This window comes from Tyto alba, unplaced genomic scaffold (genome assembly GCF_018691265.1).
Source record: "Tyto alba isolate M040663 unplaced genomic scaffold, T.alba_DEE_v4.0 Super-Scaffold_48, whole genome shotgun sequence".
Taxonomy (NCBI): domain Eukaryota; kingdom Metazoa; phylum Chordata; class Aves; order Strigiformes; family Tytonidae; genus Tyto; species Tyto alba.
In genome coordinates, this window is record NW_024881324.1 from 16,409,126 (window position 1) to 16,422,443 (window position 13,318).

Sequence of the window (13,318 nt, forward strand, 5' to 3'; positions counted from 1 at the left end):
TTGTTATTCACTGTAAGTTTTGGGCACATGTAATCTAAGCACGGAGGTATGTTGCTGTCACTTCTCCCATAGAGGACCTTTCCCTGCATGCATGTATGTCTCCTTAGCTGGGTTCCTGCCCTTGGGTTGATGTCAAGCAGCTGGGGACAGACTTCCAGAAGATGGTAGTTGCACCTCTGCCACTAGAGCATAAGCAATGGTTTGGAGTCAAAGGCTTTTCTTTGTTTAAAGTTGGGAAGATGATGATGAAAAAAAAAAAAAAAAAAAACCACAAAACATTTGCAGAGAAAAGAATAAGATAAAAGAGGCTTGGAGGTCTGCAAAGGATTGTGAAGCTATGGCAGAATGGTTTTGAAAGAAGACTGAAAGAGAAATTAGTAGAAAATTAAGCAATGGAGGGGAAAGACACATGGACAAGGTTAAAAAAGCAGCATAGGATTTAAAGGAAGAGAGATGGGGAGAAAACAACCCATGAGAAAAAAGAAAAAACGAACAAAGTGATAAAGAATATGGGGAGAATGTGTGAAGACACCACATGAAAGAGAGAATGAGAGGGCAGAGGATATTGCTTTTCAAAGAAAAGATGAGGAAAGAAATAGGAAGAAGAAAAAAATAATAAAAGAAAAATAGAAAACGACAGACAGAGGCTGACAGAGAAACAGAAAATGGTTGGAAGGGAATTAAAATGTTAGAGGCAGAGCATGAAGAAAGCCATGTAATATTAGGACTAGCAAAATGTATTTTATTTATTCATGTTCCTTCTGGATTATTTTTGTCTGGCAGCTGCTGAGGGTCCAATTGCTGTGCACTCCCCTTCCTCCGTGGAGAGCAGCCAAGCATTTCTCTTTGAGGATGATAAATGCACAAAACAGTCTTGAGGCTTCGACTCTAAACAAAGCCCTCTCCAAAGCCCCTTTCTGCCTTGGGCAGCTGCCCCCCAGGCTCCCTGGCAGAAACCTGGCACCTCCGTTACAGCATGCACGTAGGCTCCCATGAGCTCCTTTTGTACATTGGTCCATTATTAATGCTGAAATTGGGATGAAGTATCTGAGAATCAGGCTAAACTTCCTTGCAAAGTGGAGAGCTGTAATTTACTCCCTCCTGCACATCTCTCTTTACAATTGGCATGCAGGGTGCCTGCACACTCCTTGCAGGCAGATGGGACCTCAGCTTTAACAGATATTTAGCAATTTCTTTGTGGGACCATCCAAATCCTATTGTAGTCAATGGAAACTCCTCCACTCATTTTAATGGGAACTGGTGTGGCCTTGCAAGGTTCACACCGATGAGACTCACACCCAGCTGTACCCTTTGGCCTCTTCAGAGAATTTGATTTGCTGAGCAGTTTAATCAGTGGGAAGGTTGGGGAGTTGAGAAAGGCAAGATAAGGCCTTTGATCCTTTTCTTTATTGCCCTGAGTGAGGGGGGGCCTTTTCCAAGCCTAAAAAGGTGTTTAAAGGAAAACCCTTTCTTACAGGTAATTTTTATCAGACAGCGACACAGTAAATTTTTCAGAAGCTTCTTAGTGATTTGCGGCTGTAAGTCCCATCTGACCAGAAATGAGGCTTGGGCAATTTTTTGCCCTTTAGCCATGTCTTCCTGCTCTTCAGGCAGATTTCTAAGGAGGTCTGTGCTCCTTTAAGGGAGATATGGATAAGCAGTTTTAAACAACTCTTCTTAAATCAGAGGCACATGTAAGACCTGACATGTCACAGAACTGACATTAGACACATGGATCAGCCAAGTCTCACAGCCCAGAGGTCTGAACTGGGAACCTCTGTACATATTTTCTGGCAGCAATCCTAAATGTGATATAAGTGGTGGTGTGCTAGAAAGCATGTACACAGTTGACTGGAGCTATAGGAGAGCAAGTATTAATGAGATGGATCTACCAGCTTAATAAGAAGCTTATTCCCTCTTGGGCCATAAGCAGGTTGTCTGGAAAACACACACTAGCTGAGCAAGGCTGGGAAAAGACAATGCTTTAGAGATGTCTCCCACCACCATGGTAGAGTGGATATGGCTCTGCCACGTTAGTGGGGATCCCAGCAGTAGGACCCCTACCAGCACCGCTGCAGCTGCAATGGCTTTCTAGCCGGTGAGATCCAAAATGCTCTCAGCATCATCTTGTTTTCAGCAGGGCAGGAGGTAAGAAGCCCATTAGGACTTACAGCAGCAACTGCAGTCCACTGGACTCTCTACACGCTGACAGGTTTGAATGCCCTTGCTTTGGTGGGTCTGGTCCTGAAGACCTTTGCCTCTGTGAACAATCTTCAAATTAGATACAGGTGAAATCCCCCAAGCTTCTTCCAGGGCTGTGAGGACTGCAGGAATAGGCCTTGAATGAAAAATTGCTGTGCAAGGATAGCCTCAACCAGGGCAGTGCCATCAGGCATCTCTTGCAGGGACAGCATTGTTTTTTTGATGTACTTCCCAGCCGTTAGCAATGTCACCCCCTCTGCTGAGGCACAGACAGGGTGCTCTCATTTTCAGAAGCCCTAGTAAAAAACAAATTTACTTCATATTCATGTACTTAACTAGCCATACAGTCTATCCCAGGAAACGCATGGGATTTCCTAAAGAGCTTTGTTACTTAATTCATTTTAAATGGTGGTGAATCTACAGCGGTAGCGTTAATTATAAATGTAGTAATTTTCAGGAAGTGTCAGGATGCTAGCTCTGAGCACATACACATCCCAGCGTGCTTGTTTTTCCATGCGTGCTTCAGATCTGACACTGAAATTCCAGCCCTCGGTCCTAATCCTGTTAACACTTAACTGTGAGTAAAGTTACTCCGCTGAGCATGCTTCAGTGTAGCTTCTCATGCAGGTAAGGGCTGGCAAGATCAGCCAGTGGTTTGCAAATGTGTAGTATAAACATGACAAGCAAACAAGTGTGCATAAACATAGAGACTTCCACACCTCGCTTTATTTTCTCTGCTAAAGTACACAGCAGGACCTGTCTTGGCGACCGCTGGACTTTCATTGTTGGACACGGACCGGGTGCTCTGCCTGTGGTAACCGTAGGTTTTATAACATTAATCAAGGGGTGTAAAAACCCTGAACCGGCTGGGTTGTTCGGTCCTAATGAACTATGTTTAGAGTGTTTACACAGCGCGATTTCATCTTCTCAAGGCCTGTAATGTGAACTGTGGACTCATACTACCCTAAGGGTAATACATGTGGTACTTGTGCTTGGCTAGAGAAAACAACCTTTCTCCTACTCAGTTTGCTTTAATTAATGTCAGAGTTGAGTTGCACCACTTTTCTTGCATATTCTGATGTTGAAAACTTAACCTTTTGGGCTAGCATTTTCTGTGCCAGATGACTACCTCAGTCTGATTCTAGAAGGATGTTTCTGGCTGTTCAGCTCTTTCTAGGAAATTTTTTTCCCAGAACAGCTTCTTGTAGAAGGTGTAGCACCATTACACTTTGGAAAGGGAAACCATGATCAGGCAGCGATAATGTTATGTGGAAAATCTAGTTTCACGCATGTGTCTTTTGTGGCTCTTGTGAAAAATACCCAGATTCAGCCAAGCTATAAACCCTTGGAAAATCGCAGTTTGCAAGCACCTGGTAGAAGCTGGTAAGTTTGGCTGCTGATCTCTTTGATGTTTCTGTCTAGAGACTGTGCTCTGGTCTATGGCTGCAAGCACTGAGCGTGAGGTTTCTGGCAATGCTCTTCTTGGTGCCTCCTGGCACACCCATGGAGACTTGTGCTCTGTGTCATTCACCTCCTGGTCCCCAAATGGTGAGGAGGAAGGGTCCTGGCCTTTCTCTGTGGAGGTGGCATAAATATGTGGACTACGGCAGGCTAGAGAGAAAGATTGAGGCTGGGGACTTGGGAGTGGAGAAGATATTTGGGCCCTGCTGTAAGAAACCTGGTGTGGGAGTTGGGGTGGAAAACGAAGTCTGGAAACTGCTGGGGTGAAATGTGGGAAACAGCCTGGCCAGGAAAACAAAGAGTGGCAAGTGGCCTTACCAAGGCTGGAGACCAGGGGTGAGGGCACGGGGAGCCTGGAACATGGAACTGGTATGGTGGCACAGGGGGAGGTGACAGCGGTGGGCAGCGGGACGATGGGGTTGTGCTGCCGAGATCCCACACAACTGAAGGGGAGCCCACGATGCTGTGAAAAACAGCATGCATTCATGTAATTGAAGCGTATGATTATGTCAGGAGGGACTTGCACAGTCAGCCTTAATTTGGGTGTATTCTGAATTTGAATACTTGCATTTGCAACCTCAGCTTTATTTTTAATAGAGCTTTTTGTCAGTGACAGGACTATCTGTAGTTATTCTGTAGTGAGCTGCTGCCAAAGGGCCATTGTGATGCTCTAGCATGCAAGTCCTGAACAGTGAAGTAGTTGTTGCGCTTAGTAAATTATGATGAAATATCTTCATGTCATTTATTTGTGTGGTGTTTGTATATGAGGACTGTAATTCTCTTAAACCTCAGCTACTTCACAGGGGGAGAGTGAATAAACATGGATGAATGAGGGGCTGTCTAACTAATGGTCTCCCAATATAGTTAATGCCCAACAACAAATTCAATATTGCTTTGTGTAACAGAAGAGTTGGTTTTTTTCAAGTTTTGATAATTGCAATTCATTGATGTGAGAATATTTTTCACATTGATGTTTACTCCTTCGTTTAAGATACAGTGAAGTATTGAGAAGACACAGGCACCACTGTCCTGATGTACGGTAAAAAACAAAGGATCAAGATTTGATTTGTATCAGGGTAGTTTTCTAAACATTGCCTTGTGAATGGGGTAAGGGGAGATAAAAGTGCAGCTCTGCAGATAATTGCCAGAGCTCATAAACACTTTTCCCCCCCCCCCCTCTTTCATTTCTTGACAACTGCAGCAGCAAAGACAATATCCAGGACTGTGCAGAGAGTAACTGCTGCGGTAGCACCCCTGGTGTGTTTTTCTAGCACTCTGCACGGCCAGTAAATGTTCAAAACCCAGCAGGAGACAGCCCTGAGCATCCTGCTGTTGCTGGGTGTTGGGCAGGAGGATCTCCAGAGGTCCCCCCACCTCAGCCGCGCCGGGCTGCCATGGGCCGGTGGCCGGGGTGCCAGGTTGGCATCTCGGGCACATCCACAGGGGCTGCCCAGAGGCTGGGGGTGAGGCAGTGGGACCCCGGCTGGTGGGACACGGGGTCGGTGGCTCCCTGAGACTCCCTGAGGCTGGGCCACCACTTTGAGGGAGGCAAAGGGATGTATCAGCAGGCTCTCCGTGATTGGGAGCTGCAGGGGGCTACTTGAGCTGCCTATGTCTGGGCACTGAACTTCAACGCAGGAAGCTTTTTCCTCTGTCTTTCTGTGGAGGGAGACTAGCCCAGGCAGAAGGCGACTCAGAATATCCAAGCGGGATTCCTGATCTGAATCACCTCCTGGGACATCTCCTCTTCGGTTATAAAGGCAGCCGGCCAATACTGAAGGAGCAACTTCCCTACCTTTTGCACCTAAAGATGTCAATGCACCTTCATTTTTAAGGTTATTGTTAATAGATGAGAATTTACAAACTACCACAGGAGAAAATTATTGGTCCAGTTTCTGTACTCAACCCAAGGAGAAAAGGTGGGCTGAATGGCATACCCGTGAATACAGAATTTGTTACTCTTCTATGGTAAACACATTGACCATCTTCTCCAGCTTGAAGCCTTTAATGTTATCACAGGGGCGGAGGCTCTTTTCCTAGTTAGAGATATTTTTTTTTTGAGAGAGAGAGACTGGGGGTTCAAAGCAATTTATTAAACTGAGTTACCTCAAATATGCGGCCCTTTTACGTGCCCATTTTCAGGTTAGCAATCTGTAAAAATACTCACTCTGCTGAATATTTTAAAGCATGCAATAAAACTGTTTTATGGAAGAGAACAAGGGAATGTGTACGAGCCTGTCAGATTTTGAAGAGCCAAAATGTTCATCGTAATTTTACCACAGGGTATCAATATGAGGAGTGACAATTACCTGTGATCAGCAGGGCTTGAACCTGTTTCCACCAATAGATGCCTTTTTAATCTCTGTGGGCTGTACTTTTGTCTCACAGTTTTAGTCAACAGCCTTCTGCAAAGCTTTTGTGCAAGGCATGAGATTTGACAGGCCCTGATTCAGTAGCGATTTTAGTGGTTAATGTAATTGTTTCCCATTAATCCCAGAGGTCTGAGACTGTAGATGTCTTAGTTTTTTTTACACTGAAAGATGTAATGTGAGGCGGAGGTACTATGAAGTTTGGTTAGGTACTGCTCTCTCACGCACATGTGCTCACTGACTTCTGGATTGAATGGAAAAGGTGGGGCTCTCCCTGCCTCTTGCTTGGCATGGATCAAAGCAGCTTGTTTCCCCTGCCCTATTAATGATTAAAAAAAAAAAAAAAAGGCAAAACAAAACCAAAAACGGACATTACTGTCCCTGATTTCTCCTCCTTTGACAGCTTGGCTAGCAGTTTCAAAAACTGCTGAAGGAAAACAGGAAGACAGGAAGATACACAGACAGCATGATGATATAAACTTTGTTTCTCTAGGAAACTAGGCTAAAAAAAGTTCCTAGGCCTCTTAGTAACAGCATAAACCTTGGGAATATGATTTAAGTTTCCACTCTGGCCTCACAAACAAAAAGGAATGGATCCCCCATGTCCTGATTATTTTTAAAATGCTCGCAAGCTCCAATTCGGTTTCATGATTATTTGGTGACTTACTCCTGGAGCTGGAAGTTTGACACTGAGGTCTTATAAGTATATTGCTTGTTAGAGGTCCCTTAGGTGATCATAACGGAGAAACCAGGAGTTAGTTACCTCTGTATTCCAGTGCTATCCCAGCACTTATAGGTGTTGCTTCTATCATCCCTGAGAATGATGGGGGGGACACCACCTCCCCAGTACGAGCTGTGCTTGAGTGATCATGTCTAAGAGCAATTTGCTCTAATTGACTGTTGTGCATGATGAGCTTATACAAATTGTTAGAAAAATCCAGATGGAAAAAAAAAAAAGGTCCCCTGATCCAAGAAAAATAGTGAGAGAACAGCAAAGGGCAGCAGAGCACAACTCTGCCTTTGCAGGGCAGAGTGTGGGGCTGTCCTTCCGTCTGTCCTTCCGTGCCCCTGGCGCCTGGATGAGCCCTTTTATGCCATTTTTATCAGGTACGCACTGAAAAGGGCAGTGCCAAAGAACTTGCTGCCTTTTACAAATCTGCATCCTGGTGAAAAGAGTTTTATCGAAGCAAACCGTTTGGCGCAATCTGAAGCTGAAATCTATTTCCCTTCCTTTATTTCAAGCCTACTGCCGGGAACTTTTCAAGATTTATTCCCTAGAGAATTAAAGACTCTTCTTCTCATAACAGGTGCAGCCTGCGAGACGGCGGCGGCAATGCACGAATCCTCCTGGGAGTAATTACGCTTCCTTTTCCCTTTCCCTTGTCTGCTGCATCTCTCTGGTAGCGCTTCTGCCAGGAGCTGTGTGCATACGTTAACTTTAATCCATTCAGCAGAGGGAGTCAGCTGCTAAAATCCAAGTGCTTGCGCTAGCCCCTCCAGGATCAAGACCTTGTATTTGCACACAGGAGCAGAAATACTTGATTCTTTCCTGTCCATTTAACCTGGATGAGGGTGTCTTGGTCTCAGCCGAGCTGTCTAAACTCTGCTGTAATTCTGAACCCACAGCAGCAACAATAGCAATATAATTAACAAAGTCATCGTGCCAATGCTCTTCAGCACTGCCTGCCGGGATCTGTCTCAGCAAGCAGGTTATCTTTTTCTACATCTATGTAGTCCCTGGCTTCTCTGGTGGACATCATTTGCAGCAGTGCTGGCTGGTGCTTAGGTGGAGGGACATTTGTTTGCATTTTGTAATGAATTTTCCCCTCTTGTGTCCATGGAGATCTGGTACCATAGCCCTGCTTGGGGGCAGTAGCTGCCACTTGTTTTCTAAGGAGGAAAGGGGGAACTGGTCTAGGGAATGGTAGGAGGCATGTAAGGAGTTGTGCCTCCCAAACTCGGTGTGTCTCTTCAAAAACAGGATGTTACACGATGTTTACCTGATGTGAATCTGGTGTAAGGATCTCCTTAAATTGTAAAAACTGTCGTGCAGCCCCCCTCCCCATCATCTCAACGGGCTTTTTATGAGCAAAACCTGGAGAATCTTGAGCAGCCAGGTGGAAGGTGTGGGTCACGGCAGGTGCCATGGGTCATGGCCTGTCCCCAAGAGGGGGTGGGGGTGGCAGGAGGCCCCTGTCCCCTTGCCCAGCTAAGGGAAGCCTCGGGGGAAGCAAATGGGGAGTTTGCTCTTCAGATTAGTTAGCTGGGTGTTGAGGGACGGGGAGGGCAGTGAAATCTTTCACATGGTCCTTCTAGTCGATCAGCAGAGAAGCGAAAGTCAGCTGTGTGTGCTAAAATGAAGCCTGTGCTGTAAAATACATTGTGAGAGGTCAGAGATGGTAGTGACTAATGCTTCGGAGGCAGACATGAGGGGGGAACCAGACTCAAACTGGTGGCTAAAATTTGGTCTATTTGACTTCTCCTGTATTATCTCAATTATTTGATTAGGAAAGTTTGAACCAAGAAACACTGTGGGATGTGAGTACCTGCTTCAAACGTTCATTCTGAGAGTGGTAATTGAGTTTTAACTATTTATGTCAGAAACTGGAGTTGTACTGGTGAATGCACTATAGACTCTCCCCAGTGGTAAGCCTGGTTTGCTGGAGACCCTGATCTGCAAACAGCCTTGCTGCAGAGGAGAGTAGGGAGAAGGAAGGGCAGGAAACCAAGTAGACTTTTGTGAAAATTATTTATTTTGCTGATTATAGAGGTCTGTACTCCTCCACAGCCAATGCTTTCAGTGTGGAGCTGGAGAAGCTGGGGGGGAGAGGGCTGTTCTAACCAAAACCAGCACCTGGATAACCTGCCGGTCTGCTTTCACACCACTTGCAACTGCTTGCCCCAAAACAACACTGGCTCTGCAGAAAGATGAGACACTGAAGAGTGGAAAGACGCTTGCCTGCCCTTGCCATTTGTAGCTCTTGCTGCTTGCCATTACTGATCCCATGTGAGACGCTAGGAGGTACATACGCATTTTTTCCTTTTACTGCTGATGTAAATAGGATTGTTTTCTCTGCAGGCAGAGCAGAAACGAGTCTGTGGTCCTGTGCTCTGGAGGAGGGATAGGCCTTGGTGCAGTGCATGAAAAGGAAGCCTTGCTCCCTCGCCCAGCCCCGGGTCTGCTCTGGTAAGACACAGATGCCCCACGTACCTCTTGCTGACTTTAACGTGCGCCAGTTATACAGCTCTGAGCCTCCAGCCGGGATGGAGGGTCTTCAAGGCTGAAAGCACCAGTTCCCTGAGCCGGAGAACCTGCCTTGCGTGGGCTGCCTGACAGCCCCGCACCCCTCGTGGCAGCGCGGTGGGTGCGCAGGGTCGGCGCTGCTCCCCGCGCCGCCCCACGGGGGACGCCCCGGGGGGCGCCCGCCGCCCCCTCGCCCCGTGCCGAGACGCGTAACGACCCGCATCGGAAAACCGCGGAGAGCCCTTCCCAGGCGCGGAGGAGCCCCCCCCCCCTCCCCAAGCTCTGCCATTCCCCCTCCACCCCCCAGCGGGGCCGAGCCGGGGGTGCCCGCGGCTGCCTCCCCCCCCCCCCCCCCCCCCCCCCCCCGCTGCTTAAACGACGGAGCGGCGGCCGGCTGGGCCGGGCTGGGGCTCACCGGGGGCCGGGGCGGGCGCTCCCCAACGCCTCGGCCCCACCTCGGTGGGGCGGGGGGGGGGCGGTGCCGGTTGCCGGGGCGGCGGCGGGGCTCTGCCAGCCCGCGGGCAGGCACGGCGGCGGCTGGCGGCAAGGTCAGTGGACCCCCCCCCCCCCCCCCCCCAGCCCTCGTGGGGGGGCGGCGGGCGATGCCGGCGTGCGGGAGATCCAGCGGCGGGGCGCCTTTCCCTCCTCCCCTTCTCCCCTTCCCGGCGGGGAGCGGGGCCGCCGCGGATGCCCCCCCGCCACGCCTCCCCCCCCCGGTCCCTCCCTCCCTCCCACCCGGGCGAGGGGGAGCCGCGGGTTTCGTAACGGGGTGCGGGCACAGCCGGGGGCTCCGCCGCCCGTCCCCTCCCCGCCCCGGCGGGGCGCAGCCCGGCGCGAGGCGAGGGCCCGGTGACCCGCCGAAACGTGCGTGGGGCCGCCCGCTCCCCGCCGCGTCCCGGGGGTGACTCTGAAACCCGGCGGGGTCGCGGCGGCGCTGCCGGCGGAGGAGGGTTATCCCTGTGCTGCGGGGCAAGTAAATCCGGATAACTTACCGACGGGGTTTGGCCGGGGGTCCTTTGTTCCTCTTGGGGGTTTGGCGTTGGGTTTGGGTTGCTTTTTTTTTTTTATTTTATATTTTTTTTTTTTTTTGTGGGGGGTCTGTTTCCCCTCTCTCTTCCTTATGCTGGCAGTTAGCGGAGAAGATACGCGGTAACTCGGGCGCTGTCAATAAGTGCTAGACATCTCGCTGTTTTTTTTTTTTTTTTTTTTTTTTTTGAAAACGGCTTTTATGTTTTTAACCAGCCAAGAGGAGAGGCGTGAAGCCGCCTGCCCAGGTAGGATCCCCGCTCTGCAGAGCGGCAGCAGTCCGAGTTTGTTACGGCGTTAGATGCTGCTTCCCGACTGAGGGCGAGCTGCAAAAACGGGATTGATGAACCCTGCCGACATCCATCCCCCGGGCGCTTTGTTCCGACCGGTTTTTGTCCGGTGGGGGGGCTCCTTCTGCAGTGGGGACACGCTTAAGATGGGTGCACCAGGCTGTGAGCTGGGGAGGCGTTCAGTCAGGGTGTGTGTTTGTGTAATAGGTGTCTGAAAAAAAGAAGAAAGCAAACAGGCTGTTGGTAAGGTCCTATCGATTGAACTATAAGCACAGTAATTCATCTGTTCGTTTCCTCACTGAAACTCTTTTTCTCCTTCTCACCGATATAGTTCACGTTGTTGTTTGTTTTTTTTTTTTTTTTTTGGTTGTTACAGTACATTTCAGAGATATTTTCTTTTGATACACATTTAGGTCTGATTGAGGCCATAGGAGAATATTTGTAACCTTCCAACTTCTGATGTATACGAAGGTCCTGTTTTTATCATTCCTGTACCCAGGCTGGGTTCATGGGCCTTTTTGAAATGCCCACTGAGCCGGAACTAATACGGAGCTCATGGGATGATAAGAATAGCAATTTAGGAAAAAAATCTGATGGAAATGCTATTCCTGGCCATGTAACGGTGCGCGACTGGATTTCAGCTTCTTGCTAATTGCATGAAAGGCGAAACATAAGAGTAGCCCTGACCCAGGACTGCAGAGCTGGGTGCTGGCTGTGGCACTGGTGTGCCCGTGTCTGTCGGGACGGGGCTCTGTGGAAAATTCCCACCATGCACAGGCTTTTGTTGGCTGTATAGTTAAGAAGTCCAGCCCTCTGGTTCAAACCTGTAAGGTCTGTCAGAGGGTTTGGACAGCTTGCTTGGCATGTGAAGACAAATGAAAAAGATGTTTGTTTTCTGCTGCTTCTCTGGGGGAAGGAAAGTCGACTGGGCCACACCTGATGAAGTTTTATCTTATGAAGTTTCTGGGAGGACTGGACAGTGCTGTGGAATATCCAGATTAGAAGTGCCAGCAGGAGTAAATATTATTTTGGCCTTAATATAATGTATTTAAATTATACATGCAAATGCAATAACTCAGAAGGAGCCGCTCACCCAAAGATACACTATGGTTTAGCAGAGCACGCAGGGAACGGGCAGGTAGATGCTTCTGGGCACTGCTCACCCTTCCCCAAACACCTCACTTGGGCCTCCAGCCTTGCCAAAATCCCTGGTTATGTTTTTGCTGTACCTGTTCCTTGCTCCAGTTCAGGGTTCTCACCTTGACCTCTAGATGAACTGGAGCAGGAGCTCCATCAGCCACAGTCTGACGGAGGCTTCACCACAGTTTTAACTTGAGTCATCTATGTTGTCCTAGTGAAACTTAAGAGGGATACTCACAAGCAAGTCTGCATGCAAAGATTTTAAGATCAGGACTGCTCTTGTAAGCTTTCCAGGGTGTGAACTGCACATCTTTTTTGCTTGCATGGTGCTGAGAACGAATGCTGGATTGTGTTTGTGTTCAGTATGGATGAGCTGACCTTACTTAGGGCCAGTACCAACAGAGTAGGAGCAGCGGTGCTTCTCTGCTGGAGTTTTCTGGAGGATTAATTTCTGCTTGGGACTCTTAAGTCTTGCTGGAAGCTAATGAAGCTTATACACCTTAAGTGCTCAAGCTATCCTTTCAAGCTGAATTTAGTTTTCTAAGTCTGTGAAATATTTTTCAGACTGTGATGCTAATCAGTTGATGGTGCCTGAAGGATATAGGTCCAGAGGGATGCATGTGATCTTGATGATGCCCTGATCATTTGGCATGGCTTTACCAAAGACCCGGTGATTTATATTTTTGACCACATGGCCGTTGACTTTGGGTCCTGGCCTAGGGCACCAGCCTTTTAAAAGGGTAGTCTTACATTGCCTTCTGTACACCTGTATTTATTTGTCAGCCAGTTACGCAGCCCTTCTGTACATCAAATAGCAGTTACTCAGGCAAGTAATTCCACTGGCTTGAGCGAGGTTATTCAGATGAGTAAATGGTGTGCAATCTGAGTTCAAGGCCGATGGTTTTGGGCGTGAGTGCTTTCTTTTTTTGAAGAATGTGGGAAACTCTGTTTCCAGAGCCTGGGATCCTGGCATGCCTTAAATTCCCTCCTGTTCTTATGCTTTGCCTCTACCCGGTGTGCGGGTAGGCAGGAAGTGAGATGGGAAGCTGCACTTTTCCTCCCCTGTTGCACTAAGCAGCTCTTCCAGAGGAGTTCCACAGCCGTTTCTGAGGCTGTCCAGAGTTGCCGGCTCGCTTTGCTGATGCTGATGCTGTTTTCTACACAAATAGGTTTTCTGCTGCTGTGCTGTGCTCTGTGAAGGGAGCAGAGGAGCCTTTGGAACTGATGTAGCTCTGTAGCATGGTCTGTCAAACTGCGCGGTGTTGGAGGAAACCCTGCGAGCCCTCATCAGCACAGGCTAATCGTGCAGCATCTCCCCCTTTCTTGGGCTGGCAAGGGCTTGGCATTTGCTGGTCCGACTGCAGCAGAGCCGACCCCTGCCTCAAAGGCACCCTCTGGGTGCAGGTGGCCAAGTGCCAGCAGCGTGGGCTGAGGGTGGGGGGGGGAGAGATGCTGAAATCTCTGAGATGAGATCACCTCCAGGGCTGGGGCTTCTGAAGGAGAGAGGAGCCCTAGCATCTTCCACACTTAAAGCTGAGTAATAGTCCTTCAGCCCTGACAAGGCGTTTCACCCTTATCAGATGGAA

At 48.7% G+C, this 13,318-nt stretch overlaps 1 protein-coding gene across 3 annotated transcripts in view; it reads left to right on the forward strand.

Moving 5' to 3' along the window:
* Positions 1-9,178: 9,178 nt before the first annotated feature.
* RNF152 (ring finger protein 152) overlaps positions 9,179-13,318 on the forward strand; it is a 49,217-nt gene continuing 45,077 nt past the window's right edge. The window contains exon 1 of one of the 3 annotated variants that reach the window (XM_032992018.2): positions 9,179-9,219. The gene's annotated coding sequence lies outside the window, so the exon portion shown is untranslated. Of the gene's footprint in view, positions 9,220-9,709; positions 9,825-10,479; positions 10,551-13,318 lie in introns of those variants that run through there. The other 2 variants (XM_042806948.1, XM_032992019.2) reach the window with 2 other exon arrangements.